Source organism: Rhinopithecus bieti, unplaced genomic scaffold, assembly GCF_001698545.2.
Source record: "Rhinopithecus bieti isolate Rb0 unplaced genomic scaffold, ASM169854v2 scaffold_12928, whole genome shotgun sequence".
Classification (NCBI taxonomy): Eukaryota; Metazoa; Chordata; class Mammalia; order Primates; family Cercopithecidae; genus Rhinopithecus; species Rhinopithecus bieti.
The window spans coordinates 482,802-488,687 of NW_016807614.1; the positions used below are offsets into that span (position 1 = coordinate 482,802).

The following is a 5,886-nucleotide window of genomic DNA, read 5'->3' on the forward strand; positions in this document are numbered from 1 at the left end:
TCGTGACCCGCCCGCCTCGGCCTCCCAAAGTGCTGGGATTACAGGCTTGAGCCACCGCGCCCGGCCTGATTCCCTTTTCAAGAATCCACTTAAATAGAGGTCTGCTGTACAAAGCCGAAGTGGTGGGATTTAAGCGTGCGCCACCTGAATGCTCGTTTTTTCTTTCTTTCTTTTCCTCTTATTGGTTTGCTAGAAAGCAGGCATCCATTTGAGGAATTTTTATCCTAAATTCTCTGGGACTTCCTTAATATAAACCATCTTCTAAGTAATCTCTTTTCCTCCACTCCCTACATGAAATCAGAGAGATTCTCTCTTCTCTGCCTGGGGGAAGGGAGATGATTCTCCAAGGAGCCAGATCCTTTAGCCAGCAGTAACCCACCCGCTTAGGCTTCTCCCACACTCATCCTCAACCTCTCTTTGTTCAAGTCCTCCCCAGAGCCCAGAGCTCATTAAGGATCATCATTTCTTTATTTCTTTTTCTTTTGTTCTTTTCTTTTCTTTTCTTTTTTTGAGACGGGATCTTCACTCTGTTGCTCAGGATGGAGTGCAGTGGCGTGATCTTGGCTCACTGCAAACTCCAGCTCCCAGGTTCAAATGATTCTCCTGCCTCAGCCTCCTGAGTAGCTGGTACCACAGCTACTGCCACCACGACTAGCCATTTTTTTTGTTGTTGTTGTATTTTTAGTAGAGACAGAGTTTCATGATATTGGCCAGGCTGATCTTGAACTCCAGACCTCAGGTGATCCACCTGCCTCGAACTCCCAAAGTGCTGGGATGACAGGCATGAGCCAGCACGCCCAGCCAGATCATCATTTCTTATACATCATCACAACCATCCCCAGATTCTTTCTCATTGCTAAATTCTTCAGCAGCTCTTTCCTCTGGATATTATTCCACCTCTATAGACTGCAGATTTCTTTTGTTCTGTGTTGATTTTTTTCTCCCTATACTCTAATTCTCTTGTGGTTGGGAGAGTCCCTTCCTCCTTGGTCACAGTTACAGCTAATATGTATTGAGCACTCCCTGTGTGTGAGACACTTGGAGCCCTACCTTAATCCTCAAGATCATCATACGGCTGATGGGGGTTCTATTATTATTCTTGCTCTGCAGATGGGGAAACGGGCCCAGAGGTTAATTAACTTGTCCTTGTTCCACAGCCAGTGGTAGAGCAGGGATTGAACCCAGGAGGCCTGGCTGAAGTCATGCTCTTCAAAGCCTTCCTGTTCCCTCTCTTTTTTTCTCTCAATTGGTTTGTTACCAATTGCTGTCAGTTGTTTGTTGCCAAACCAATTGACTGCATTCTTCTCTGTTTTCCATCTTTCTTAGTCTAGTTTTCATGTTATCTGCATAATTGGAGAACTCTGTCTACTTTTTTTTTTTTTCTTCCAGACAGGATCTGGCTCTGTCACCCAGGCTGGAGTGCAGTGGCATGATCTTGGCTCACTGCAACCTCCATTCCCTGGCCTCAAGCATCCTCCCATCTCAGCCTCCTAAGTAGCTCGCATCTACTTTAGACTTTAAGAGTAATATTCTACTGTGGCCTGGGTGGCCCTGGGCGAGTCGTAGAGCCTCTTGAGACCTTGATCACCTTCTCTGTAAGATGAGGGATGGTCTGGATGCAGGTCAGTGGTCCTCGGGCTTTATTAAAACATCGATTGTTTGGCAGCACCCCACTCCCTGTGAATTTCCCATTCACTAGGTCTGGAGCGGTGCCAAAAATGTGCATTTCTAACAAGTGCCCACATGCAGCTACTGCAGTCACACTAGGGCCCGGGCTTTGAAAACCACTCTTGATGCTGTGTGTTCCTTTCCGGTTGTGCCAGGCTAAGGCTCCGTTCTTGTTGGAAGGAGTAGGGTCTTTCTCACCCTCCAGAAATCCTGGAGGGATCTTGCAGCATTGGTGGGCAAGTAAAACCCAGAAATACTGTGCTTATTGGAGGGAAGGTGGTATTGAGTGACCCCCCTAAAACAGGGGGGCCGGTGTGGGGTAGGTCTTGGACAGATCAGTGAGCCAGCTGGGTGCAGAGTGGAGTCTTTGCTGACCTTTCTTCCTCTTGTTCGCCATCATCTTCTAGCCTGCAGTACTTCAGGGTTGCCTATTTTGGGAAATGGCTTACAGGGCACAGTTCTGGCCCTTAAACCCCCTTTCACCCCCTGACTGATACAAAACAAACCCTCCCCTAGATAAGCAAAGGGGCATGGGGCAGGCCTGCCTCCAAGGAGCAGCCCCAGGGCCGAGGAGAGAGAGCTGGGTGCTGGCACAGGAAGCTGGAGTTCGATGGGAAAGCTTGCAGACAGCGGGGAGCTGCCTGGTCTTTCCGGTCTTGGCTTTTGGCTCTAAGCACAGCTTTTTTTTTTTTTTTTTTTTTAATTGTTGTATCATGAGGCCCCTTCCACTCAGCTGCCTCCCCGCTTTAGGGGATGGACACAGCACTGGCAGGGATCCTGTGTGTCTCAGTTTCCCTATTGACTTTCTATGGCCTAGAGATATACAGTAGAATTCTACACTATGCTTTTTTCCCACCTTTTTTTTGAGAGAGGGTCTCTCTCTGTCACCCAGGCTGGAGTGCAGTGGCACAATCTTGGCTCACTGCAACCTCCGCCTCCCAAGGCAGGCCCCTCTGACTCAGCTGGGACTACAGGCGTGCACCACTGCACGCAGCAAATTTTTTTGTATTTTTAGTAGAGATGGGGTTTCATCACGTTGACCAGGCTGGTCTTAAACTCTTGAGCTCAAGCAATCCGCCTGCCTCAGCCTCCCAAAGTGCTGAGATTGCAGTGCCTGGCCCACTTTTTTTTTTACTTTTTACAATTTTATTCTTAAAATTGTGGTAAAACACATATCACATAAAATTTACCATTCTAACTCTTAAGTGTCCAGTTCAGTGGCACTAAGTACTACACTTTTGGTTGTCACTGCGTGGTGGACAGAGAAGAGAATGCTACTGCGTCTCATGGATAGAGGCCAGGGATACCACTAACCATGCAACAATGCACAGGACAGCCCTCTCCCCACCACAAAACACCACCCAGCCCAAAATTTCAACAGGGCCACCATGGAGAAACCCTGGCTAGAGGAATTTACCTCCTGCAACTCCTCCAACAGGAGAGCTGGTTTTTCTCTCCAATGCCAGCTCTCGCCTGCCCTCTGTCTTGGGAGGTGACTTGGGGCACATCCAACCTGATTACTGTGGCTCTGGATGGGTGCTGAACCTTGCTCTGGGCACCAGCCAGTCAGAGAGGCCCACCTCCCCATCACAGAATCTGTTCACTCAGCGGTCCATCTTCTACTTTTTTGTTGCTGTTTTCTGGTTTTTTTTTTTTTCTTTCTTTCTTTCTTTTCAAGACTATATCTTGCTGTGTCACCCAGGCTGGAATGCAGTGGCATGATCTTGGTTCACTGCAACGTTCGCCTCCTGGGTTCAAGTGATTCTCATACCTCAGCCTTCCAAGTAGCTGGGATTGCAGGCACGCACCACCACGCCCAGCTAATTTTTGTATTTTTAGTAGAGATGGAGTTTCACCATGTTGGCCAGGCTGGTCTCAAACTCCTGACCACAAGTGATCTGCCCGTCTCAGCCTCCCAAAGTGCTGGGATGACAGGCGTGAGCCACTGCGCCCGGTCTACCTTCTACTTTCTATTTGCCTGGAATTCAGACTTCTAGGATGTTGCTTAAGGAGGCAGAAACCCTAGTCCTCACCACATCCCCTGCCACCCAGTATACCAAGAATGACTGGGCTGAGAGTAGCCGTGACAGGAAATGGCTGAGAAAGAACCGAAGAAAAGGAGGCCTCTGTGCCAAGTCTCCCATGGGAGGAAGAGAAGAGCACTTGAGGATCAGTCCCCACCCATCCTGTGAGGCCCAGAGCCAGTGAGGCCAGAGGGGCACTGCCAACCTTACCCCTAGGGAGGCATTTCCTACTTTGGCGTGCAAGATGGTAAAAGAGCATCCCATGAAAAAAATGGATGCTACCTCCAATTCTACTTTGGTGGTGACTGCTCTGTTACCAAAAAAACAAGAACTGCAAGTGTGTGTGGAGTGAGTGTTCCATCAGTATTTGAGATTTTAGCATTGTGTCTTCAGATTGCTTTAGAAAATGCTGACTTGAGGTTCTTTCTCTGTTGGGGAGGAAGTTCCAGAGCCCTTGGGAGAATAGGAGGTTCCAGCAATCACGGGGTCCTTTGGGTCCTTGCAGGTCAGATTTGCGTTGGGGATGCTGTCCCCAACCTCACTCAATGCATGGAAGTTGACACAATGGCTCAACATTACCCTTGGGCTGATTCATCATTTGGCTGTTGACGCCAGCCTCTGGCCCAGCCGGGACAGAAAAAGGGCCTCTGAGGAACTTCTGGCTCTGTTCCCTCTATGGGGGAGGAGCAATGGACTTGTGATAAGACAGGGTGTTAGGGTGAGGTGGACTTGGGGAAACAGGATATTTCTAAATTAGAGAAACAGAAGGGTTGTGACCCCCGCTGTGACAGATGGGCCCTGAGCCTGCCCGTGGTCCAGGAGGAACTGTATGTGAGCTTGGGGCTGGCTCTATACTGAGGCCCCTTGGCATGCTTTTCTCGATAAGACTGAGGACTTATGGCCCTCCCACCATTCCCTCCACCACCTTCGAGAACAGCAACCATCCCCAATGCCCACATCACTTCTTGGGGTCTCTCCCAGGCAGCAGGTGAGGTTTCCATGACTTCTCTGTCTTCAAGTCAGGGTCCACAGTCAGCTGTTTGGGAATCTGCCCCAACATATGGGCCGCTGACCATTGGGTGGGGGTCCTGGGGCAAGCCATACCCATCACTTGCCTCTCATAGTGAAGACCATCTCTAATGAATGCAGGCAGGGATCACCCACCACCCATGCAGAGCTTCCTGCTCTCATTGGCTTTTCTCACCCTCACTGTCCTCTTGCTGACATCTGGTTGGGACCATTTGCGCAACTGCAGACTGGCAGGGCCAGGCAAACACAGCAGGTCGCCTGCCAGGAAGGTGGTGTGAGACCGGGCGCGGTGGCTCACGCCTTGTTATCCCAGCACTTTGGGAGACTGAGGCAGGTGGATCACCTGAGGTCAGGAGTTTGAGACCAGCCTGGCCAACATGGCTAAACCCCATCTTTACTAAAAATATAAAAATTACCTGGGTGTGGTGGTGGGCACCTATAATCCTAGCTGCTTGAGAGGCTGAGGCAGGAGAATTGCTTGAACCCAGGAGATGGAGGTTGCAGTGAGCCACTGCACTCTAGCCTGAGCGACAGAGCTAGACTCCGTCTAAAAAAAAAAAAAAAAAAAAAAAAAAAAAGAAGGTGGTGTGGGCTCCTGGGCAGTTGAGAAGAGACTCCTGAGGGGAAGGGAAGGGGAAAGAGTTGCCCAGACCTGCTAAGAGCATTGGCAATGCTTCTGCCTCCTGCTCTGTTGAGTCTGCTCCTGGAAGGGATGGACAAAATAGTATGAAATCTAGAAATAGCTTTATTCCCAAAGAGGATACTGGTGGTGTTATTGAAAAGAGCAAAACTTGGAAAGAACCTATATTTTAAAGTAAGGAATTGGTGAAGTCAATAGTTGCACATCCATTTAACAATTATTTAGTAGCTAATTGGACAATTATGCTTAAGAAGTTATCAGAAGTTTATAAAGCCATGTTACATGAAAAAGTTAAGTTATAAAGTGGCATATACTGTATAATTATAACTGCTCCCCTGCCTCCCTGCCCCCCAAAAAGTCAAATCATAGTGGAAAATGACTAGAAAAAAAAAAGCATCAACAGGGTTTGGAGAATGAGGCCAGAGATCATTTTTATCTGCTACTTCCTACTTTCCCATAGTTTTCATTTTTTTTCTTAAAAAAAAATGTGCTACTAATTTTTTTTTTTTTTTTTTTTTTTTTTTT

General features: G+C 48.3%; 1 protein-coding gene across 8 annotated transcripts in view; it reads left to right on the forward strand.

The window, feature by feature from the left end:
* The window catches only part of PECAM1 (platelet and endothelial cell adhesion molecule 1), a 96,761-nt gene that overhangs the window by 81,152 nt on the left and 9,723 nt on the right, over nucleotides 1-5,886 (forward strand). The gene's annotated exons all lie outside the window — the stretch shown is intronic.